Below are 25,749 nucleotides of genomic sequence, written 5' to 3'. Positions count from 1 at the left end.
AAAATCTTTACTCTTTGTCCTTACCTGTTATGTTATTCATTTGGAGATACAGTGACAGTGTCTGGCTGCCCTGTTCATCTTGTCAAGATGGTGATGTGCTGTGGGGAGAGGTGGTGACTTTCAGAAAGACTCTTCAGTGTGTGCCCAATATTTGTTTTGTGTTATCCAATTCAAATTAGTTTGTCGCATCTTCCAATATTTTTATACATTTACAGAAATATTTCAAATTCCAGCTCTTAAAGTCTGTGTTTAATAATTACAAAGCCATGACTTTTTTTTTTTTTCCTGTTCCTGAGGAAACATGTGTCAAGAAACCAGCCCAAAGATTTCTATGCAATGTTAGGGTTCTGGTCTTAACTTGTGCCCAAACTTTTTGCAGATTCAGGTCTGCACCAAGATGAGTCTTTATGCCAAGATGAAATTTATGAGAGATTAGTAGTTCCTATCCAGAACTATGCAGAGGAAGTGTGTTCTTCTGCTGCAGAACTGTGTATTTGTGCACATGTGTGACCATGATGTGGATGTGTTAAATACTTCTGTTACATGTGTACATATCCACAAAACCTGAGAGAATGCTGTTTAAAAGCATATATATAATAAAGTTGCATATGCTTTTCAAATGCTCAGGAAATATCGTCTGTGTGGATGGTAGTTAATTTTTAAAAATCAATTTACTGCATTAGTTCCAAGGTTTTAACCCCTATGTATTTTACCTGTTTAATTATAGCGATATTTATAGGATGCGAAAACTCAGAAAAATGAGAAAACTTGTTTTGCTTACCCCATAATCTGCAGTTTGCTTTGATGATAGTATGTCATAATTCCTCCTGGGTGCCAGTCAAAACAAAGACTTTGCCCTGTACACAAGCAGTTCTTGTTTGGATGGTTTTGGTATTTTGAAATGTGGAGTAAAATCCAAGACAGATTATTTCCCTTCCCATAGCTGCATAAGGATAAGGCTGAAAGTGTGAAGAATCTCCAGGCTTAAAGTAACAGAGGATTCAATCCCCTTAACACAGTGCCGCTGTGACGCTGGGCTGCACCGTGGATAGTTTGAAAGCAAAAGTAGGAGGGGGAAAAACCCTCAAAACCTTTCAAAATGTCAACTTTTTGCTGAAAGAGGATTCTTCAAATGCTGTTATCAATGAAACTAGATGGGAAAATATTTCTTTAATGTTTTCAAGCTTCAAAAGTTGGATTACATTTTAGAAGTACTTGCATTTTCAGCAAGAGGTTCATATTTGTTTTTTAACTACCTTACCCCTGTGACTTGAATTTACAGTGTGCTGGCTTTGTCCCGTTATCAGGAGTTTGTTGTAACGGTACTGATGAGTTACGTGACCTAAACTGCAGTTGTTGTACTTGCGTGCAATCGCTGGTATCTCTCTGGATAGAAGAAAGCTTCAATTTTACTACTGAAACTTTTGAAACTTAGATGACTGGACGAAACAAAGCACTCCATGAAATCATTTATCGCAAAACCTGACAGTCAATACTGTGAAATGCCATTTCCATGACTTGCTCACGACTCTGGTTCGCTGCTGGTGCTGATTACTGCCTGTCTTTATGTTCCTGCTGGAGGATCAGTTGTCTGAGCCTGAGATTATGCTCATGTTTAAAGACAAGCTCAAGGTTTCTGATTTGGGATATCAATTAGAAGGCAAGGAGGAGGGAAACGTGTTTAGCTGTGCAGTTGGAGGGCAGCCATTTGCTGTGTGCGTTCCCAAAGCAGTCCAGGGTCAGCGTGCCGGGACCAGCATGGGCTGGGAAGGGCTGCCAGGCCAGAGCCTTTATCCCATGCTCTTTCTCCTCTGCCTCACTGCAGCTTTCCTCAGCCTGCTGTTAAAGGTTCTCTGTCACACCTTGACAGTCAGGGGGTTCTTTTGTCCTTTCTTCTCTGGAAAACAGGAGTGATTTTTATTTTCTGATTTGGTTGAAAAGGCTTCATAGTCATCGGGATTAGTGATCCCCGTAGTGAGTCTGGTTTTGACATTACTGAACCTAAACCATCCAATCTCTTACTTTGCTCTTGAGTTCAGAAATCGCTGAGAATTAGCTTTTAGGCTGAGATTGTTTTACAGCCTTCTAGCAATCTGAACTGAGGTAATCCACCGTCTCAAGTAGAAGATAAGAAGAAGAACAGTGAATGGCCTCAGACAAGATGCACAATGAAGCTTCCAGCAATGTTCCTGAAGTGTCTTGGGAGAGTTGAGGGTGGGCACACAGAGAAACCAGCTGAAATTTGGACTGTGGTACCCAGGAACTGCAGTGGCTGTGAAGCTTGTAACCAACAAGCTGAGGTGAAAAAAGGTCAGGAAGAATCTTGCTGTTCCCAGTGTCTGTCAGTAAGTAATCATGCAGATAAAAATCACACCACACCCTCATCTCAACAAAAAATTTCTTTATCTATATATCCATATAACATTACAATACAAGCCTCAGGGCATCTCTTGTCCTTATCTAAACAAAAGTCTTCTCTGGAAACCTCAGTCATGCAAGTTATGGCATGAAATCACCCTTTCAGCAGAAAAATGGTAATTTTGCATCTGGAGTTAAAGGAGGACCGGCTTGGTGTGCAGAGCTATTATGTTTCTCAGATCCAATCACCCTCAGTAATTCAGGAGCAGCTCACAGATCAGTCTGTGGGGTTTTTGTTCAGTGCAGGTATGCATCCCACTGAACTGTACCTGGGTTTTTCTTGGGGTCCTGCTGACACAGGAGATCTGTGTAGTGTTATCTGCCTTCTCTGTGGAAGGCATAAGAAAAATTACAGACAGAAGGAATTAAATGTGAATGACATGGCAAACAGATGCAAACCCACAACACTGGATCATTGTGTTGTGAATTGAAGTGAGGAGGAAAAAAAAGGATTTTTCTAGGGAAAAGCATGAGTTTGCTTGTTTAATGTGATCATCAGCTGCCACTTTTTTGTTTTCCAGATTTGGTGCAGAGTAACAGATGTACCTTCCCTCTGGTGTGCTGGGTGACTCTTCTGCTTCTTGATCCCTGTTTGTGGCAAACACACAGATTAAAAGGAGGAGGAGGGAGCTGTGTGCCCTGCTTGAGCTCTGGGTAGGCTGTGGAGGATGCAGGTAGGCAAGCAGACACAACTGTCTCCTGGGAGGCAAATCTCTGTGTGAGAATCCTTTCCCAGACAGAGAAACCTCTGTGGGTTCCTCAGTGTGTGTAGCATTAACTCTCGCAGTTCACATTGAAAAGTATGTTAAAACAGTTCTTTAAAATAATTACACATAATCTTCCTTTTCTCTGTCTTCATACTTTAAAAATAATTTATTTGCCCTGATTAGTGCAGGTAAGACTCAGAACTGAGCCCAGCCTTCCTTTGGATAATCCTGCTCCCGGGTGGTTGTATTGTTCACCCCAGTCTGTGCCAGAGGCAGCTTAAAGCCTCCGTTTCCCCTTCCTGACACCCTTAAAATGAAGCCTGGAGCCTGTCCCCATGTGAGTGGTGGGATGCTGGGCAGGGGAAAGGGGCTGTGCCTGGGGGAGAGGGAGGAAAACCCTCCTGGCTGGCTGGGAAAGAGAAGGAAAACCCAGCACGACCTACGGGGTTGTGTTTATTATGAGTCTTGCTTCTTTCCCCTTCCTGGTACTCCTGCAGTGTGCATTGCTCCGTGGAAAAGATCCTGTAGCATCAGCTCCCTCCCTGCTCCAGACTGATGGTAACTGGTAAGCTTTGATTTCTTTCCTCAGTTATAGTGTCTCAGTGCAAAACTTCAAGATCGTTAAAACACTGCTGATTATAAAGAGCTGCACTTCCTGCTTGCAACATTATTTCTTGACATCGCTTCTGACTTGCCTTTTTTCTTGGAGAGGTGAAAAGCAGCCTTTTGTAGTTTTCCTCTTTAGACTTTAAATAATACTGTGTTGCTTCTGCTTTAGTTTTAAATGTTTGCTTTCCGTCTCACTGGGGACCTGGTCTCCCACCCCTTCCTACAGCCCCCAGATGCAATGGGGGTTTTGAAAGTGCTGTTTGTTCTTCTCACTTCACTGTTTATGATGCTGGGCAGTGATGCATTCAGATTATCACAGCACGGGTAAGATAATACCCAGTTCTTCACTTACATCCTCTTAGTGCACCTCAGAGAGCTCTCTTGCTTAGGTTACTCCGGGGAAAGTCAGTGACATACGGTCTTTTGATTTCAAATACGAATTTTCGTGTAGAGATTTAAAAGATACCCTAATTTATTTTGAAATGGCCTGTAATGTGCTGGGAGTTTTTTGATTGTTTTATTGGGCTGTGATTTTTCCATCTAGCTTCTCTTCTCAAAGCCTATCAAATGATCATGATTTACTTAGGACAGCTGTTAAAGGCTGGATGTCTGGGGAGCAAAGCAAGGGAGCTGCAATCCTGACGGGAATATTGAAGGAAAGCAATGAGACAGACTGTGATCTCCCAACAACAGGCCAATATGAGCCAAGCCTCACTGAAATCCCTCTAGCTTGCATGGCTTTGGCACAGAAATGTGCACCTCTCTAGAAATGCTGTGATTAACTGCTGCTAATAAACGCATCTATCTCAAGACCTCAAGACTTTTAGATCTATTGCTTTGATAGTTTTTTTTCTCCCCCAACAAGAACAAATCTGGAGCACAAACAGGAGCACTGACAGGATGCTGGGACCTGTTTGATTCCCCCACCCACAAATGCTGAGACATTTCTGTTTTCAGCTGTCACTATTAGTGTTTTCTCAGTTCTCCTCCCCTCCGCCCCCAGTTGGGGCCAGTGCTAAAGAGATTTTTTGATTCTTTCCCAGCAGTTGAAGCAAACGCTGCTGCATTTGAGCTGCTTCCTGCAGGACAGATTTACTCTCTGTGGTTACCCTGTGGTTGCCACATGTTAGTTACATTAAAGGCACTGCTCCCATATCTAATGAAACAGAAATCCATGAGATGTATAAAAACATTCTACTATTTTCAAGAACATTTCCTGTTCTTCCCTCTCTCCCCTCAATAATTTTATGAATATGGGCTCAGTCTGTTGGAAGGGAGCTTTTTGTTAAAATATATCCACCCTGTCTGGCTCTCAGCAGTTGCAATCACCAGGAGCATGGAGGTGATATTCTTGTTTAAAGAGAAATGATGGATATTTATCTATGAAACGTGAGCCAGTATCTAGGGTTCTTAATGGTTTGATGGCATTGCAAAAAGCTGTGAGTCAATACAAGTTTTACCTGTGCAAAGATTATTGAAATCTGTATGAAAAGGGACTTTTTGGGTTTGATACCATGGCCAGAGATGGCCAGATCTGCTCTGCTTGTACCTGAAGAACAAACTATAACCTGAATAGAGGGCTAGAAAAAATACTCAAGACAATTTCTAAGTGTGCTGACGCATCAGCCCTCACAAAGTGTTGAAGAAAATGTTTAAAACTTTAGCCACAAAACAAGCAGTGCTATCTTGGAGACTTGAAATGGTCTGTGCTTCTGCATTTTATAAGTTTTATTGTCATCATAATAGGAAGTCTAAGAGCAACACAGGGCAGGGAAAAAAAGTTGGCGTGATTTTGTTTTGTTTGGGTTTTTTTCCTGCTTATAATTTTTCAAGTGGATGGATCAACCCTGTGTAGGAGGGTTCAAATGACTGTGAGAGCTGGGAACTGGGGCTGGGAGTTCTGTTTCCCTCCAAGTGCTTGAACTCTCCATGGAGTCAGATCATTTCATATCTGGACACAATATAAGGTTTAGTCAGAGATGACAGCAACAGAACTTTTTTGTGAGTCATATTCTTAACCCTGCTCCAGACACAGGGCTCTTCCTTTTGCTGCATTAGTCTGTCTGTAGCTCCCTTGTCTTGCTCTTGGGTGTGTTGGTTATGGCTGGTTTGGGTTCTTTCAAAATCAGGTTATTTTTCCCTGTGCTTTCACTTCTTGTGGCGGTGGCGTTTTCAGCCATTGCGAGGATTTTTCTTAGCTCTGCAAGTTAGCCCTGTCCTGTGCCAAGCTCAAGCAGATTACTTCCAGTCCTGAAGGGAAAACTGTCTGGGAGGTTTCCCATGAAGAAGCTGATCTAATACCTTTGAGCTGGTAAAGATTTCTGAGCTTTGAAATGTGCCAGACTCTTCAGTACAAGTAACTCATGTCAATTCTGCAGCAAGGCAACAATAATTTAAAGAGAGGATGATATATGCAGCTCTGTGACCCAAGAGAAGCTCTTCTAGTAGTGGCTAGAGGTTTCTCTAATGAAATCCCAAACCCTGTGAGAGATCCCAGGCTTTGCTGCCAGCCTGAAACCTGAGTTAGGGTTTGGTAGGTCCATGAAACTTTCAAGAGAACTGTGGCCAGTTTTTGATTTCAGCTGAGTTTCACAGCGGTGCCATAGGTTCATTTAAATGCTGAATATGTGGAAATGAGCTCCTCTCCTTCCATGTGAATGTTAATTTAGTACACTTTGTTTAGCTGCGATGGCAACACAGTTTTTGGAAGCGTTCTGTGTGCATTAGTCATCAATATCTGAGCGATGTTTCTATTGTGCTCATCTGCCAATGGTCCTAAAAAGCATCAGCAATTCATCTATTCCAGCTGGGACAAGAAAGCCTGACAAACTGCAGTGCTGCATTGAAAAGCAACTAAAAATGGAATCATAGGGCATGTTTATTGTATTTTCATGACTGCAGCAGTCAGGGACTGATTTTCTAGCACACTGCAGCATTTGGGATTACCGCTGTGGGCTGTCCTGTTTCATCCCACGGGATGACTCAGTTGGAAGTCTCTGCAGCCCGTGTGGAGGATTGGTACTGAGGGGGACAGAGAGCTCTGTTTGAGTCCAGCTGCCTGGCATGGTGCTGCTTTTACTTGGACAGCCTGGGGCTAGGATGGCACTTCCCCATAAAGTTGAAGAGTTAGGGCTGAGACTTGCAGGTTCAAACAAAGAGGATTAAACTGGGAGGTTCAGCTGAGGTCCTGAGCTAGAACCTCATGAATCCAGGTTTGACTTCTGCTCTGAGAGCCTTCCCTGACCTTGTGCTCAAAGTGTTACCAGAGGTCTAGTTTCCATCCATAGGGTGAAGATGATGTTTCTCCATCTGCTGGTTCTTTGTTCCTCTAGTTAAATTGGTGAGTGAGGATGGGCCTTAATCAATGAAACAAGAGAGAGGTTTCACAAAGCTAACTTTAGCTGGCTAGGTTTTGGGGGGTTTTTTTAGTGTCTGTATCTAATAGGCTCTTCCAGAGGCTGAATCAGAGCTGCTAAAGGGCAATTCCTGCTCTGAATGCCTTGATTAAAGCTGCTCTTTATGAATCTCCCTTTTTCCTTCACACTTACACCAAATGCCATGTCCACCCGGGTTTGGAGTGCTATTACATTTTTGCCATCTGTTTTCAGTCACCTTAGAGAGAAGTATCTCTACCCCACTGCACAGCCTGTGCCTGTACTGATGCCTGTGCTGCTGATACTCAGGAGCACCTGCTCTCAGATGAGTTGATTTATCTGCAATTTATCAAGAGGAAAACAAGGCATGAGAAAATTCTGCAGAGCAGCGGTGCCCTGCGTCTCCTCCTGGCTGGAAGTGCCCTGGCTGGCTGCTCCATCACATGCTTGTGAGGAGGGAGACTGGGACTGGAAGGTTTTTAAGGACAGCAACATCTATTCAGAGCAAGAAGAGAAGGTGTGACCTTTTTCAAATGGTGAGCTTTGTCAGTGCTCCCATTGGGATTTTCCCCCAGGTGACTGCTTAAATGTCACTTGTGGTAAGCCAGGGCATTGGAAGCACTGCGAACTTCCCTTTCTCCTCCGTGAGGCAGCGCAGGGAGATTCTAATCAGCCACAAAACAGAGAACCTCCTATGCTCTCCTAAAGCTAAAAACATCAGAGAAGTGAATAGCAATGTATTTTTCATACCATCTCCGTTTTGCAGAAGCCACACTTCTTGAAGACGTCTGTTTCTTCAGCGATGAAAAAGCCCTCCTGTATAGCTACAATTAACACTGCAGCAATAACTCAGTGGCATGCATTCCTCGTGTTTATTGATTAGCAAACAAGCCCCCTGGGGTTTACACTGCTTCCAACATATTTGGTTCCAGCTGAATACCTGCAGTGTGCATTGATCTAAGCGTGTGATTTCTCCTGAATATCAGCCACCCTTTTGCACCAGCTCTACACGTGCTGGTGTAGCTGCGCTAAACAAGTGGCTGAGAATGAAAAATTGCGTGAAAAGCGAAAGGGCACCTGTTCCAGGCTCTGTTGACATCCATGGGCTCTCTCTGTCACGCTGAGGTTACACCTGCATAACTCACTTGGCTTCAATAGTGTGACTTCTGATTTGGATTTGCATGTATGAGAAGAAACTGAGGTCCCTCAGGGGCTCTGGCAGCTCAGGGCTTCAAAGAATCGGGTCCCTGCTGCGGAGAAGGACCAGATATCAAACAGATGCTTATTTCTTTACAGCTCTTGTTTTCTTTGTATGAGCTACAGATCATTGCACAGGCATTTCCAGTATAGGTGTGGCTGCAGTAATTACTGCTTATTCTTTTGAAGGAGCCCGTGCTTACAAAACACAGCAGGCTGGGAAAGCAGATGAACGTGCTGTCCAGAAGGGCCCAGTGTGGCCAGCTAAAGTTCAAAGATTAGGAAGAGAGGAATGAGTTGCTTGGCAAGGCAAGGGCTTCAGCGAAAGCTGTGCCTGGTGGGCTCTGGAAGGTGCAGGTGAGCACTGGCTTTGCAAGGGCTGTGCTCTGCTGAAAGGATAGCAAGGGGGCAGAGGGAGGCAAAGGGGGCAGATGGATTTGGAGAGGAAGATTGCAGGGAGAGAGTGGTGCTAGTGCTGGAGGAGTAACAGGCTGGATGTGTTTCAGCCTGTCATCTATTTTAAAGTTAATATTAAAGTACGAAATAGCATGTGGCAAGCAGGATGGAGGTACAGACAAGCTTTCAAATCAGCATTTAGGGGCAGGGTGATTCTGCATTTCTATTCATAGCTGCGTAGCAGAAAAAGCAGAGACTGAATGTGCAAGAGTGAGAAGAGCCTGATAAGCAAACGAGGGAGCTTTAATACACCAGGAATCGGGAATTTCTTCTTTCTGCTGCATGTAGTGTTGGCTCCTACCAACACGAAGGCTCCACACACACATCTGGCATGGCCTCTCCCTGAGTTTGCTAGGAAGGGTGATGCTGTGAGGGCCTGGCTGTGCTGCTCTGGATGTGAAGTGTGCTGGTTCTATTCACTGCAGAGCTGCTCCCTCAGGGTGCCCATGCTGGAGCTGCCCTTGCTGTAGCCCAGTGGGGATGAGACCTTCACCTCTCAAGTTCACTCCCAAACCTGCTTCTCTATAATCTAAAAAGTGTTCCTCTCCCTTTGCTCTTGGGGACGTGACCTGACCGTGGCTTTCTGCAAGGACATGAAGCAATGTCCTTTTTCCAAAAAGAAGGGTTTCTTAAAAAAATGCAGCCTTCCTTTATCTTGTGCTATGTTTTAATGAATGTTGCAGCAGCCATAGTGGAGAAGGCTGTGGCAGGACTGCAGATGAGTGTCTGAGGATGTTATTCTTGTTAAAAGTCAGGGCTGAGGCTTTGGTGGCAGGAGGCTTGGCTGCAGAAAGCGAGGAGGGCTTCACCCTGAGCTCGCTGAGCCCTGCTCACCCCGAGCAATCACAGCTGCTGCTTTGGGCTGTGCAGTAAGAAGCAGTCCCCAAGGTTCATTAGGCCCTCGCCTATTAAGGGCTTTAAAAACTCGGGTCAGGACCTTGAAACAGATCTGCAGGCTGGGAGTGAGCGGAGTATGTGCAGTATCCGTGCAGCAAGGGGAGCGTTTTGGTTCAGCTCCAAGTGGATCCGTGCCTGTGGGACAAACCCACCTGGAATTAATTGAAAGTGCTGGTGGCCACTTTTGGCAGAGAGGCAGGAGGCTGGGAACACGCTGCCCTCATCCCCCAGGCAGGCTGGGGGAGGTTTGTGCTGCCACTGCCCATGCTGTATGTGCTTTGTGAACTTTCATTTCAAGAGTTGTCAAGAAAAAGTCTTTGCCTGTAATAACAGACATGCTTTATTTTCTTGTAGTATGGTTGTGTGCGTTTGTTTTAGATGCAAGAAAGAGTTTTTTTGTACGATGAATATGGTAAAACACTGGAGAACATGGCCCAGATCGGTGGTGGATGCCCCATCCATGGAAACATTCAAAGTCAGGTTGGATGGGGCTCTGAGCAACCTGATCTCATTGAGGTCAGTGCAGAGGGATTGGACTACACGATCTCTAAAGGTCTAATCCAACACAAACTGTTGTGATTTATAATCACAACACAAATGCTGTGGTTTATTTTCACTCTAACTGTGCAGTCTCAACAAGAAGACACTACTAAGAATGACAACAGCTTCTTAAATATAAACATGGCTTCTCTGCTCTCAGGTACCTCCTTCCCCACAGGCCACGTGCATGGCAGAGTAATTGTGTGGAGTACAGGACTCTACTTGTTAAACCCACGGAGATGAAGCTCACCAGAAAACTCTCAGGTTTGGCCAGGATTTTTAGGTGAATTCCAAATGTCATTAGGAGGATTTATGGGCTTGTGTCTGATGAACAGTGTCCTTTGTTTCCTTTCTATATTTTGGCTGATGAATATGAAAGTATATCCAGCTGATGAGGCCACTGATATTTTAGTATATGGAAAAAAGTTAGGATGCTCTGAGTATTTATAAATGTAATCAAGGGGAATTATCCAGATATCCTGTGCCTGTGTCATTTGGGAAGTACAACTAAGTACAGGTGTAATAAAACCAATACATTCCAACATTGATTTTTGTTGGCCTCAGAATCCTGGAGGAGATGAGGGACATCCTGCTCCAGGAGTCACAGCTGGAAACTGAGTGGGACTGTAGCTGCAGGTCTGAGGAGTGTAAGGTGGAGATAGATGCTCTGGTCAATGTCTAAGAGGAATTGATGGTAACCTCCATTGGAAAAGTGGATTTAAGAATGAGAACTGACCTGTGCTACGATGCAAGTCCTGTTGCATTGTGTGTCTAGGTGAGAGGGAGTGATGTGGCAAAACCGCGTTTATCATGCCAGTGGCAGAAGAAGAAAGTTTCTTGGCTCCAGCTCTGTCAACAGACTGTTCATGGGCACGGGCAGGCTCTTCTGCCCCAGATTTTCAGTTCTTTCATCTATTCTCTCCTCCCAGCATCTCCTCTGGCTTCTTGCCAGGCTGTGCTATCCTGCAGGAGAACTTTGATTCACTGTTCCTCTGTGGAGCTGGGCCTTTCCTCTCTGCCCTGTGCTTTTGGCAGCTCCTGCAGAGCAGCCCTGGTACCATTGAACTTTCTGAGTGGGACAGAGATCTCTTGCCCCTGGTGCAGCCATTTCTTCACAGTGCTGATGCCCCTGTTTCAATTAGTGCAGTTTTATGGTGTTTGGATGAAATCTGAGGCTGCAGCTGGACCCTATTTCTTCTGTCTCCTTTGCAGCCCATAAGACATGGCTCCAAATGAAATCTCAGAAGTGAAGTTCCAGGTCCAAGAAGTAGGGTAATGATTTTTGGGTTTTTTCCCTCCTGTTTTGTGTTGTTCCACACAGGTATGGTGGCTTCCTCCTTGTAGCAAAGGAGGTAGAGGCTAAGTTCTTCAAGGAGAAATTCCAGTTTGGGATAGTGCAAATGAAAACACGATGTGTGTCCTTTTTCATTCAAATTACATACAAAAAATCGGTGATATGAGACATGAGCAAAGGCAGAAAGGAGCCTAGAGCCTTTAATCTTTAAAATCTATTTTACATGATTAAAAGGATCCTGCCTAGAGAAAAGCAAGACTGGCTATTTATATCTCCATTCTTCTCCCCACTGCTCCCCCTTTTTTTTTTTCCACAGAAAATACTGCACAGTCTTTCGCATCTGAAAGACCACGGCTGGCTGCCATTAATTTTAATGCTAAATCCTCATCAGCATTTCAAAATATTATGAAAATATCTAAGAAACTGTCTTCTAGTGGCTTGAAAATATCGCAGGCAGCAACCTAAATAATACTGTAAGTGCCCTGGTAAGTACAAGAGCACATGCTGGAAAGGAAAAGAGAAAAATAAAAGGCTTTAGACCACCAAGAAAACATCAGCTCTACAAAGCAGGCATAAATGGATTGCAGGATTTCATGGATGCTGAGAGTTCGAATTACGGGCTGAGCTACACCTCACTTACAGAAAATGTGGTTTTCTCTTTTAGGGAACGCATCAAATATTGAACGCTAGTATGCTTGTCTGTGGACAAGTACATAAATAACCTGACGTGGAGGGTTCTGTTTAGGCTGACAAATGCAATTAAGTGAATGGAATATGGCCAGGCCCCCCATATCAGTGCTCTGTTACACTGCATGGGTGAGGATGATGGATGTCAATTAAATTGAAATGAATGGTCATAGGTTAAACAAATGATGACTCTGATCAAAGCACTCCTCCTTCAGCAAGGCGTTCAATCTGTCCTAAGCTTAAATACATGGTTTTAAGTCCTGCTTAAAACTGAACTTAAGTAATTTCCTCCTTAGGGAAGGGCTGGACCATGGATTTTTTGGGTTATTTTTTTTTGTTTGGATTACCCATGTTGCCTAGTCCGTTATGCATATGCCAATTTCACAGGGCTTTAAGGACCTGCTACTCATTTGTATTTAAAGTGCTCGGGGAACTCTGTAAGGGTTGCAAAATCTCGTGCTATTTTTGCTTTCTTTGATGGTGCTTTCACTGAAGCACTGCCCTGCAATGTTGGCAGCAGAGGCCTGATGAGTGGCCCTTCTCCTGTGGTGGAAAGTGGGATGTTGCCAGTCGAAGATGATTATGCATACCATTAGTTTCCCTTTAGTGAGTATTTTTAAGTATTGCCACAACTTTCTGCTTTTGTAAGACTTAAAGCGGATTTTTTTATCCTTCTCCCTTTAAGAGGTTGCAAACCTATAGCCTCATTTTAATAATTATTAACATAAAAAAACCCCCAACCATGTAATATTTCAAGAACAGAGGGCTAATAAACCCTATTTTTTCCCAGTTTGCATAGGAACTGGGACAAGAACTCTCCAAGCAAATAGAGTCAAAATGTCTGCGACTGCTGGGAAATCCCAGGGCTCCCAGGGTGGGGAAAAGTGTGGAGTTCAAAACAAAGGCAAGGATAGGAAACTTCCTTCAGCTCCTGTGCTGCTTTCCCTCTCTTTGATTAGACATCAGGTTGAAGTATCATCAACAGCGTGAATTCTGAAGAATACAAGAGAATGCACTTCAGGTTACAAAGCCTGCCTTTTATTCAGGTATTAAAAAAAGAAGCCACTAGACTATTCTTGAAATAAATCACCGAGGGGGTTAGGCAGGGGCTGGAGGTGCACACACACTACATTTTTCATCGCCAGCTCCTCGTAGCCAAGGCGTGTTGTCAAGACCATCCTTGGAGAAGCACTTCCCTCTCTCCATGGTGACATCGTTAACGCTGATGGCTGGAACTGACCACAAAGCCCAGACCTTTAGTCCCCACCTGATCTTCCCCAGTGTTTATCCACTGCTGGCCTGACCACACAGCAGCCTAATGAGCATTACACTTGACAAATATTGTCATGCCTAAGCAGGAGATAGTGATTCTGCTAAGACAAGCAGCAAGCCTGGGGGCACGTCATGCTCAAATAGGAAAGTTGGGAATTAATATTAATTCTCTTCCGCTCACTAGGGGCCTGATCCAGATCCCTGATGTCGGTAAAGTCTTTCCACTGTGAGCTTTGCCGCCTTCCCATGAAGCAGCACTTCAAAACAAAATACAATCAAGGAGTATAATAATAAATTTGACAGTAATAGCAGATGGTGCAAGCTGTTTTTTATCTGGGATCAGGACTGTTCCAGTAGATGGACGAGGCACTGATTTGAGATGAAAAAACACAGGTCCTAATTCCTTCTAGATTTTACTGTCTGGAGTCTTGATTTATGTTGGATAGCATTCCAATTTTTATGTGCTAGAGCAGGACGTGGTGAGCAATTTAGAAGAAATGAGAACTTGTGATTCTCTTTGTCTGTTTGCCTGTCATGTAAAGCTCTGTGTGGCTTTTGTGTCCAGTCTGCTTTGGAAAAACTCTCCTCTCCCCACACCAAGGCTGCTCATAAATCCCTGGGAATTGTAGTACCTGTGCTGCTGGGTTGCCTTCCCCCTGCCACCTTATATTCATTTTTCTTGATTATAAACCGCATTAAATGTTTTAATGGCTTCTTGAGGTTTTCTTTCTAGATGCTATAGTTGATTTTTATTTTATATCATTTAAGATAGAGAGCAATTCTTCCAAAATTAATGAGATTTAAAGTTATGCTTGTGTCTAAATATCTCCTTGGTCTTTTTTTCTGGTGTCAAGGCCTCACTGTACCTTTTTTTTTTTTTTTTTGTCATAACTTGCCATGATTTACTCAACTGCTGCCTGCTTTTTAATCTATTTCTGACAGATCCCTTAGTATCAGGTAGAGTTGGATATTGCTGAAGCTTTGGGCTAAATTAACTAACTTTTCAGTAGAGCAGAAAACCGTGATGCTACGTTGAGGGGGTGGCCGTGGTGTCCCCAGCCTGCTGCTGGCTCTGCCGTGGGGGTGATTCCTTTTTGCTTTTCTCAGAGAGGTTCTGGCACTGACCCGCTGGACTTCCCCAGGTGCTGCCTGGGTCTGCCCTCCCCTCCCTGGCCCCGTGGGAGGGCAGATCTGAGAGCAGCAGTGCCTGACCGCGGGGTTTGGAGCCCCTGGGTGTGTGTCTGTCTCAGTGGTGGGGTTTGTCACCTCTCCTCTGGCTCTGAAGCGCACAACCACAACCTCGTGCTCTTGCCCAGCTCCTGTGTGTGCTGCCAGAGCCTGAGCTCAGGGTGCTCACCTGGGATTTTGGGCACCCTCAGCCAGTAGAGCTCCCTCCAGGCAGGGCAGCTCTGTGCTGGCTGCTGTAGGACAAAGCACTGCTGAGCATCCCTGTCACCAGGGCCCGTCGGGGTCAGCAGAAGGCAGCCAGCCCCTCTGGAGTGGAGGGAGCCACTGTGCCCCCAGACTGACGTGGGCTCCTTTGCAGCACTGTGCTGGTGACAGGAGCTGATTTACTGGGATGCACAGCCAGGGCCGAGTCAAACTGAGCCGGTTGAAGCACATGGATCTCAGATAGGTCAGGACTAAACGCAGCCTGGAGTCTTTTGCGTGCCACGGCTGCAGCTGCTCAGAAGCAGCATTTGAGGGCACAGTCCCAGGCACTCAGGCTGCCCTGGGTGTGCAGAGCTTCCCTGGCATCCCTGACTGTGTCCTCAGCCATTCTGCTCTGGGACAGATGCGATTCCTTGAATCAGGGTCTGATTTTGTGTTCAGAATATTTTGGGCTAAATAGAGGAAAAATAAATAGTTTATCACCGAAAAGAGCAAAGACTCCTTCTTTGCAGTGCTGGAAAGCAGGTGCAGGGAAGGCTTTTCACCAGCCTTGCTTCTTTCCCTGTGGGGGACGTGCTCGGTGCCCCCATCACCACCCCCAGATCCCTGGCACACGTGGCCAGGCCCTCCCAGCACACTCGGGGCGAGCAGTGTGCAGTAATTGAGCTGTGCATTGTCGCAGGACTGTCTTGATCCATGATGTTTGCTGTCAGCCAGATCCCAGTGGGAACTGCTGCAGACATGTCAATGTTCTGCTTCCTCTGCAGAGAGGCTCCAAGCTGCCAGGGAAGTTTTTATCTCAATATCACCTTGTTGCTTTCACCTGTGTGCTATTAAGCTGTTAATATATCAGGGGAAAAAAAAACTTCATCCAGGCAAGTGTATTAGGGATGCTTAAATGAGGTAGCAAAATATTATTGTTATTAAATGTTCCCACCAGATACTTGGGCAGCTTGTGTTGCAACTGCAAAGCTAACATTTCATTACAGCAAGATATATATTCATAATGGATTGCAATTTACCGAAATACACAGAGGGCCCCGGATTTGTCAGTGTGCATTTGCTCTGCAAGAAATGCATCTCACTAAAAACCAGATGTCAAAATTAACAGTGGAGCTTTTGCAGCGTAGGGAGGAGAGCTGACATTTCCGAGCTGGCATTCCAGCTGTGTTAACAGCATCAGGGGCTCTGTGTCCTTAAACACAATGTCTAGCACCAGAACTGCATTAATTTGTTCAAATTATAAGTGGTGGGAAATCACCTACGCTGTGTTGGTGGCAACAACCGCAATCAAGAGAGAGATCCCCTCCTACGCCCCAAATATTTTCTCCCTTCCATTCACTTGCCATGTTCCTGTCTAGCAAAATTGCAGGAGGGTGTAAAAATTATTTCAGTTCTGAGGAAATTGCTGGGGATCATTTTCAGGGTCAAGATCTGGAGAGGGATGAGGGAGACAGGTGTTTGAAAGCTCTTGTAAATGTCTGAGTAACTGTTCTGAAATGTAAATTATTGATTCATATCCTCCTGTTTTTTAATGTGCCTTATCTTCCCGGTAATTTAACCTACTTTCCAGAGTATTTTTATCTGTAGTTTTCTAGAACCTGTATTACCTATGTATTTTATCTCATCTCTTTCTCCTGTTCTTAGACGTTAGGTAGTGAGTCAGGGCACTGATTAGCTTGACTAATTTGTTGGCACAGTTTTCTGTCAGGGGAAAAAGGATGCACGTTTTTAAAAGTGAAGATAATTAACTGTTGGAACAACACAAGCACCAGTGCCTTCTTCAGTACTAGCAATAGTAATATCAGTATGTGTATTTTCCTAAGAAATGTCTCTGGTTTTCCACTGTCATTAATTTTTGGAAGCCCTAAGGCCTGTACTGTGTGGAAGATGGATGATCCTGATGGGCCAGCATGTTTCGGGACTTCCCAAACCTGCTGCTCGGGCACTGCGTTTAGTTCTGCTCCTTGCAGGAGAGGATGGGAGAAAGGATTTGGTCATGGGGACCACGGAGGAATGTGTACTGCGGAGCTGGAGATCTGCATCTCAGGCCACATCAGGCGGAGGACAATGAATCCCTTGTGAGCTGGTGGGAAATCTTGGCTCCTGGGGTCTCTAATCACTGATTGGAATGCGAATTGCGATCTCCCAGAGCCTCTGCTTGTACTGGCTGGAGCAGGGGCTGATACGGGATTCACCGGCTCCCTGGGGGCTGGAAGAGGGCATGTGCTCTCTGGGGACACGGCTGCGGGGTCCGGGGATCATCCCCTCCCTGCTGGGCTCAGCGGCTGGGCACGGCCCGGAGAGCGGCAAAAAGGGGCACAGCCCTGCGGGAGGGGCGCTCCTGGGGAGCTGAGACCGTGCTGCTCACAGGAGCTGTGCGTTACCTGTGGGCGCTCTCCTGGCCCCGGAGCACCCCCGGGAGGGGCCCCGCTGCTGGGCCGCGCTGCCCGGGGAGGCCGCGCTCCGGGCCGCGGACGGGAGGAGCGGAGCTCGCTCACCTGAGGACGGGGGGGAGACTCAATTTCCAGGCGAGATCGTATTTCCTCTTTAAAATCCAGACAGATAGAGGCGGCTGTTGACCCCAGCAGCATTACGTGACCTTATCTACCGCACGGATATTTTCCTGAGGTTTTCTATTAGGGAGGCAGGCCCGGGGCTCCGGGGGTGATGCTGAGGTTTGAACCCACCCACCCACACCGAGCAGAGGTGGCTGCTGGGGCACACGAGGTGCTCTGCATGGGTGAGGCAAAGGCAGCATCATGCAGAGGAAAACGGCTCCTTGAAGCCGGTGCAGAGATGCTCGGTAAATCCCTTGAGCGTGATCTCGAGCTTCTCTTGAAATGTTTTGCTGTAAGGGGGCCCAGCAGAGGAAAAAGTCCTTGGGCAAATCACAGCGTATAAATGCCTCTGGTGCGAGTGTAATTAAAACTACAGCCCTGCCACACGATGCAGTCAGCAATAAATAGGTTCCTGAATTGGAGAGAATCTCTGCTGTATTTCAGATGTGACTGTTTGAGTTACATGTGTAAAATGGCCTTTGAAATAGCAGCTGTGTCTGTGTTATCTCCTTCTGAGAGATAAGCAATTATGAGAATGTTATAATGATTTCTTTAAAAAAAATTTTGGTTTAAACAGCGATTGCTTCTCAGTGTGGGAGATATTTAAACATCAGTACCTTGAATTGATTAAAAAGAGCTGTACTGATAATGCAATTTTGTAGCTTGTGATTTGCACTGAGCAGTGCAATGAATCATGTTGAAAGGCTGGAGAGGAGGTGTCTGATGGGACCTTCACCACTTTGGTGGCTCTGAGGTGGCATGTTCATCTCACAGAGCAAGCTGCCCTTGCATCAAGTTCCTCATTAGTGCTGGTGTGTGTTCAGTGGCAGGTTGTTGTTCATTAACAGTGAATGTGGGAATACCTTGCCTTGCTGAAGGGCCTCTTAGGACAGCCACGTTTCTAAGGGACACTGCATTCCTCTGCACGTTGATGCCTTCCATATTTGAAGGATTTTAAATATCACACTCGTACAATTTGTCTTTTTTCTGACTGTTTATTAGTCAGAGCAATTACATGTATTTTTCAGACTTTCCTGAATGCAAAATAGATTCCTTCCACTTGGATAACTAACTGCTGGAAAAGAGTCTCCCAGCTACCAGATAGTATCACTGAATTCTTGGATCTCAGAAGAATTTGTATGTGCTCCTTGAATCACGAGGCAATTTATTTATTCAAGCCCTCTTGGAATCTGCTCTCTTGCAGCACGTAGCTCTGGTGCTGGGTTGTGAGTAAGGAGCAGAGAGATGCTCACTGTCTGAGTGTGTTCACATATCTCACGTGCAGTGGCAGGATGCTGTAAGCAGATAGAGCAGTTACCAAGGTGAGCTGGACTCTGTCACTCTGCTCTTTTGATTCCTTTTTGCTCTGTGTCGAAAAGCTCAAGCAACAACAACAACAACAAACAGCCAAAGGGGGGAGGGAGGGTGTTTCATTTCGCTGAGCTACACTCTCAGCATCATTAATTTCACTTCTGCTTGAGGTGACACTTAGGTCTAGGATCCTTCTGTACCCTGGCTCCTGCAATTAGTCTGCTACCTCCTCAATGGGGTCTCAACCATCTAAATCCTTGTCTTCAAGCAAGTACTGACAGCCCCCTCGTGTTAAGTTTTGTAAACACTAATTTGTGACATCTCCCGTGGCTTAAATCAAAGCACTCAAGTAAAAGTAATAATACCACTGCTAAAGTGAACGTTACAGAAGGAAATGCCTGTCACCTGACACTAAATGGATATGACACCCAGCATGTTTCAGCAGAGGCTCCTAATGAGGAGGCGCTGGGGAGCGACGCTGCGTGCGCAGCCCTGGCTGTCAGCTCCAGGGCCTGCTTGGCGCAAAGAGGGAGGACAGGGCTTCTTCCCAGCCTGTTTTGCGTTTTACTCAGGTAAAAGGAGGAGAGTGACCCGGCTCCTGCATGTCTTTGTGTGAATGGTAGCTGTGAGACCCACTGGTGCATCGGATTGCAGAGCGGTTTGTGCTTGGTGCTGGACAGTTAAGTGTCTCCCTGTCCTGTAAAATTTCCTTTAGTAACCAGGAGACACTATTACTTGGAGTTATGCTTAGACTATAGAGCTCTTTTCTATTTGTCATTTATTTATCTATTTTTCTCTTTTAAATCCAGCCTTTCAGTCTTTCTTCTATAATCACATTGTATAAATTGAACGCATCTTTCCCCCTTCTCCTTTGTAAATGTCCTGAACATTGGTGTTGTATTATATGAACTTTTCATGTCTGGCAATACTGGAAACAATAGGAACCCTCGAACTCAAAACTGTGTGTCACACTTGGTAATTTTCAAAGAAACTTCTGTGAGCCATTCATAGCACAACCATAATACAGACTTTCCAGCAGGTAGCCGAGCTGGTTGTACCCATCTGCTGTGTTTGAGCCTGTTGAAGGATAAAATAAACCTCTGCCAGCTCAGAAGAAGCCCGAGCAAACTGGGAAAACAGACAAGATTATCAGCAAGAGAAAGGTGCTGTGTAAATTCCTGTTCCATGTGGGGAGCAGGGAGCAGGGGGAAATGCCTGAGAGTGTTGTCTGTGCATGAACTCTGGGCTGGGAGGGGATGGGTGCCAGCACTGGGTGGTGGTGGAGCCCACTGGGTCTCACCAGCATGGAAACCTGACAGGTGCTCTTGTGCTGAGGGGTTCTGTCTTTTCCCACAGGCATTTTTCTGCAAGTGCACAATGCAGCGATGGTGTGGAGCACAGGACTGGAGTGACAGGGAGACAACGGAGGCGGGAGGAGAGGTGCTGCCCAGGAAGCAGTGTGTACAGCTCAGCTGGAGGTGAGAGCTGAAGGCAGGACTACAGAAACACCTCTGCACCTTCAGCGTAGGAGGAGGAGGTGGTGGTTTATCCTACGTGGCCCGGGAGTGCTCCTGCACCCCGCAGACACACCGCTGGCACTGAGCCACTGCAAGAGGTACCGGCTCTGGGCCTCGGGAGTTAATTCATGCTTCTCCTTCCCTAATTTATTCTTCTCCTTCCCCAGGCTGCCTGAGGGGTGCTGTGACACCCGGCGTGGGGAGGAAGCGGCTGTTCGTGGAGCTGGTGCCAGCACTCAGCCCCTGCAGCCCTGGCCTTGCTCTGTGCTGGGGGACCGGGGGCACAGGTGGCACTGGCAGCTCCTCTGCTGGATCCACAGCATCCCTCGGGCCAGCCCAACTGCACCAGTTCCCGTTGGAGAGGGGGTTTGGGCTGGCAGGGCAGCTCACGGGTCCAGGGGCCAGGCTCTGGCTCGGAGCTGGGCTGCAGAAGGCAGCAGTGCCCTGCACTGCCCAGCTCCTCCCCTTCCTAGTGCTCATTAGTCCTTTATTCATAAAAACATAGAATTAGGAAGGTTGGAATTAAACCTTTTCAGGCGCTCCCCTGACAAGAATGTTTCTAATGTCTTTTATTCTTTTATTTCTTTTCTAATTTAATTTAACTGGAAAAAGCATCTTTTTTTTTTTTTTTTTTTTTTTTTTTTTTTTTTTTTTCCTTTTCCCCTTCCCTATTTCTCTATCCCTTTATGATTAGGGGAACCCCCATCTAGTAAAGTCTGAATGCTTCTACCGTGGAAATATTTAGTACCAGCTCTGGCATATTTATGTTGGCTCCCTGATTAGACAATGTGCCAAGCTGTCCTTCGTGGCCTTAATTATCACAACTTCAGGCCAGCGTTGCCTGCTTACAGCATAATCCCACGGCCTAGAGTGAACCCTGAAAATGCTTAATTAAATGACATTCCACAACAGATTAAGGAGTCAGAAGCCCAAGATAAAGAAAAAGGGAGACTGTGACCATAAGATTGGCAGGTGTTCTTCCTTCTCAGGACAAAGCTCCTGACATGGACTGTTTCATTTTGAGCACATTAAAAAAAACCAACGTTTTTTGGTAACAGTTTGGGGTCTGCACTTGGCTCCTTGCATTTTCAGTGGACGGTGGTTCAGAGAGATCCTGCCTTGGGTTGCAGTTTGAATGGCACTGTGGACTCTCACTGATTTTTTATCAGCTGAGGATCTGCTCTGTGCTCAGGTCATTTGTTTTGCATACCTGGATGAAGCCCTTTTGCCAAAGTCAGTGGATGCCTTTGCAGTTCTGAAATCTAGGGTGAACACTGGGGTCAGACACCAAAATTGGTTGCTTTTTTAAAAAAACCCAACACCCCCCAAAAATTATATTAAAAACCCCCACCAAAATAAACCTTTTCCCCCATGCAAAATCTAGTGTGCAGTTCTTTGGAACAGACAGGATCAGTGTTGGAGAGCCCTGCGGGAGCCAAAGCCCACGTCTAACCACAGAAGATCAGCACACAAATACAAATGCTGAGATAACGTTACAGTGCACAGATTAGGGCTCAAATCTTCAGCAAATCTGCTCAGAGCGAGGAAATGACAGCACGTGGGGCACGTGCAGCACACTGAGCACGTCTCATTCAGAGGCCCATCAGTAAAGGCAGTTATTGCTATTATTGTGTTTTATCATATTATTCCTCAATTATTTGCTCCAGCAACTCTCTTGTCTTAGCCAAATAAACTGGCTGTGCAGAAGCTGACCTGATGTGATTTCTTCTTTGTGAAGGGAGTGGGTTGTGGTTGGGCGTCACGATGTTTCCAGGGCTTTGGTTTGTATGGTTTGTGTCCTTCTCCAGTTCTATAATATGATTTCAGCAATTAAACTACAGGAGCAGGGAGTGAATTAAATGTCCCTGCTCACACAGGGACCGTCCTTAGGGAAAACAAAATACAGAGGAGCTGAGCGAGGGTGGTCCCTGACTGGTGCCTGTGGTCAGGGGGAGGTGAGGCAACCCCAGCCTAAACCCCAGTGGGCACTTACTACCCACAGTACAAAATACATCCCATGTTTTGATTGGAGCCTTTGGGTGCACAGAAGCAAGGAATTTTTTTTATACTTGATAGCAGAAGCAAGGCACATTATTCCTAAACCCCATCAGCTAAGCCGTGCAAGGGACCGGAGCACATCATTTCCCTATCTCTGAAATGGAGGCTTTTTTGCTGAGCTGGGCTATTCAAGTGATGAATTTTTAGCATGAGGGAGGCCTCTTGCTGCAGCTCAGAGGCTGCATGTGCTTAACCCCTTACCCTGTGACTGGTCATGCTGGGGTGCAGAGCAGCAGCCTGGAGCATGTCCCAGCATCGAGCCAGCCCTGAGCCTGATCTGCTCTCCTCTGAGATGCTTTTACAGGGCCATCATCTGCCTGAATGCTCCACGACTTCACCCAGCACGGTGCATTTACCAACATTAACATTTATCACCTTCTCCGGCAGATTTCCTTTTTGCAAATGAAAAGTAGAAGAGTTTTAAGGAAGGGAGCGAAATCGGACAGCAAAAACCCCTTTTTAGGTATTCCATGGAGGAATAACCCAGGGCAGTATGTGAAGCAGAAGTATTTCTACTTACCTGGAGGTATTCTATACTTGGAGTCAACAAGACTGCACCAATTCCTGTTCAGAGCTTTATATGTGATAAAAAGCACCACCCCAGATTTGTTTTCTTTATTCTATGTTTACTGTCACTCTTCTAACTGAGAATTTGTCTTGTTCCAGTCTGAAGACACAGTTCTGCAGGTGTTAGAGCATCCTCAGGTTCTCCCATCACATCTCCAAGTCATCCAGCAACATGAAACTTTTGGATGCTTTACTCTCCAAGTGGGTGTAAGGTCAGAGTCCAAGGCTGGGGATTTTGCCCATTTTGGTCTTCACAAGGCTTCTCTGTGTGTGTGTGTGTACAAACTGGGACCCCCTCAGCTGCAAAAGAGCTTTGTGCAGGTGGAGCCCCAGCCTGAGCAGAGCCCAGCTGAAGACCTTCTTTGTGGCTGGAGCAATATAAAAGATTTTAGATCCAGTCTTCAGCCTTGAAAGTGTTTCTTTGAAGTTCCTGGGCCTTCACATGTCCTCCAGACTCTCATTTCATGTACTGGGTTTTTTTTAGTAGGTTTGTTTTGGTTTTTTTAAGATTTCAGGTAAGATTTCAACAAGCTGGGGATGTATCAAAGTATAAAATACTTTGCTTGAGTCTTAATCAATCCAAACTGTTCTCTTAAGAAAGGAAAAATAAAGGCTGTTAAAGCCGGCCAGACACAAGGCAGCAGATGTTTCTCTTTAGTGTCAGAGCAGCAATCTTTATTAAATACCAAAGAAAGCCCTGTAAATCCAGGAAGGCAGTTGAGTCTATGCTGAGGACACCTCTTCCTGAGGCCAAACAGCCTTTCCTGAATAATTTGTTTTTCCTGCTGATCTTTCAGCGGTGTTTCTGCGACATAAAAGCAAAAGGGAAAATGAATATTTAACTGTGGAAACAACCCAATAGTTTGAGCTTAAAAAGAGAAGGGAAAGAGCTGGGATTCTGCCATTCCTACCTGTGCTGACTCGTCCTTGGCACCAGGACTAAGGTGGGACCATCCCAGGGGACTCCTGGAGCTGGCCCAGGTGGAGCAGGGAGCTGGTTTGTCTGGTCACCACGCAGTTACTGGGCAGGCACATCTTCTCCCAAGAACATGTCTGGGGGAAAGCAAACAACTCGTTCCTGCTGCCTGGGAATGGCAGAGCGAGGTCTCTGCAGGATGGAGAGAGCTCTTTCTGTCTGGAGAGCACTGGCCGTAATGAGCCTGGTAGTTTTCATTAGCATTGCTAATGGCATCTCCCACTTTTAAGAAATAACAACAAGGTTTCATGAATTAATAAAAGGAAAATGGTGATTGACTGAACAAAGGGTGTGCCAGCCTGTGCAGCTGGTCTGCTTTAACTAGGTAATGTCCATAGATACGGCGTTAATTTAATTCTCAGTTGAAATACTCCAGAGGAAATGTCAGATCAATAAAGTAGGAAAGGGCAAAGATTTGCTAAGCCTGGCTGGCTTGTGTATGTTAACTACCATGAGATAGATATGGATAAATGCTGAACATTAAGGTGAGTAATCACAACTGTCTTGGGTGTCTGAAAAAATTTTCTGCATAAACGCTGTACAAAACAAACATGTTTCAGGCCAGAGGCTGGGTAACAGGTTGTTATTTCACACACAGCTCCGCAGTTAACATCCATGGGCTTGCTTTTTTTTTCTGGAAGACGACAAAAAGCCTCATTTCAAACACTGTCCATTCCTCCCTGGTGTGGTGCTGAGAGTCCCTGTGCCCATCCCTACCCAGGGTCCTGCACCAACGCATCTTCATCCCTGCATGCATGTGGGTACCAGCTCTAGCCCTTAGTGGTTTTAAATCCTGGTTTTATCTGAATTTTACCTTTTACCACACTGCTTCTGAGATTTCCACTGGACTGGGTGGCAAAGGTGTTCTAAAAGCAAATCCCATCTCTCCTTGTTAAGAAGCACTTCTGTAACCAGCAGCTGTGCTCAGTTGTGGTCATGGCTGGCATGCTCTCATTGCAATGAAACAAGAACAGACACCTTTCATGGCCTTTGGGCCTAAATCTCAACTATTTGACAGTTGCACAGTAATTTTTCCATGCAGTCTTGGCTGAACCACTCAGAAACCTTGAGGATCTATTTATTTGAATAACACTATCTCCTCCAGCGCTGAGAGCGAGGGCTCTCCCAGAACCCGTGTGTGTGTGTGTGTGTGGAGTTTATGGGAACACTGAGATTTCAGAATTGCCAAAACAAACAACAGGTGCCTGTGTTATTTTGCAAGTAGGAGCTGCTCAAATATCAGACTTTGGCAGAGAAGAGGCTTCCTTACCACACTGATCTTCTTACCCCAAAGGCCCCTGGGAACCTGGGTGGTGTATTTATGCTAAAGGATGCCGAGTTGGAAAATATTTTGAAATCACCTTTGATGAAGAAGTCTTTAAAGCGCCTTCCCAGCTACTTGTTAAGTCTGCTTCGTTTCTGCTTTCAACAACAGTATGGATCAGTATCAGGTTTAAGTACAACTGGAGACGGCACAGGGTGACTCAGAGAATCCCATAATAGCCTTTTTCCTAGGGGCTTGGCTTACCTTCTGCAGAGAGCTGAGCATGGGTGTAGCTACACTGAGGTCTGCACCAGTACAAACCTGTGGTTCACAAACAGGGTGGGATTGGCAGAAATGCTCACACCAGGGCAGGAAGCCCTCCTCCAGGAGCTGTGCAGGGATGTCCAGGCAGAGTTTGTCATGCTGGTGGCTAAAGATGGGTGTGCTGTGGGAGTGAGACTGTGCAGAGCCGTCCTGCAAGTGGGGCTTCTTCCCTTCTCCAGGGGATACAGTGCCAGCTGCTGGCTTTTTTGGGATCCAGTAAAACCAAGGCCCTCCAAAGAACCAGCCTCAGGAGCCACCCACTCAATATTTGCCTTATCGTGGCCCTGGTTTCCCAGCAAGGTGACAAAGGACAGGATCTGTGCCCTCA

The 25,749-nt window shown here is 45.8% G+C and overlaps 2 long non-coding RNA genes across 7 annotated transcripts in view; both read left to right on the top strand.

Annotated features, from left to right (window-relative positions):
- The window catches only part of LOC120760563 (uncharacterized), a 30,838-nt gene extending 16,733 nt beyond the window's left edge, over nt 1-14,105 (top strand). Inside the window, exons 5-8 of one of the 6 annotated variants that reach the window (XR_005703396.1) lie at nt 2,940-3,092; nt 3,623-3,690; nt 11,809-11,965; nt 12,970-14,105. This is a non-coding gene — a long non-coding RNA (uncharacterized LOC120760563). Of the gene's footprint in view, nt 1-2,939; nt 3,093-3,308; nt 3,463-3,622; nt 3,691-4,278; nt 4,553-11,808; nt 11,966-12,969 lie in introns of those variants that run through there. The other 5 variants (XR_009208388.1, XR_009208389.1, XR_005703398.1 and 2 more) reach the window with 5 other exon arrangements.
- A 5,651-nt stretch (nt 14,106-19,756) lies between these two features.
- Nucleotides 19,757-20,774, top strand: LOC120760564 (uncharacterized). The gene is made up of 3 exons (XR_005703401.2): nt 19,757-19,878; nt 20,072-20,193; nt 20,400-20,774. It is a non-coding gene; the product is annotated as an uncharacterized LOC120760564 (long non-coding RNA).
- Nucleotides 20,775-25,749: the final 4,975 nt, after the last annotated feature.

The sequence above is a fragment of the Hirundo rustica genome, chromosome 17 (assembly GCF_015227805.2).
Source record: "Hirundo rustica isolate bHirRus1 chromosome 17, bHirRus1.pri.v3, whole genome shotgun sequence".
Lineage (NCBI taxonomy): Eukaryota > Metazoa > Chordata > Aves > Passeriformes > Hirundinidae > Hirundo > Hirundo rustica.
The sequence above is the reverse complement of the archived record's forward strand: the minus strand, read 5'-3'. Positions and strand labels throughout refer to the sequence as shown.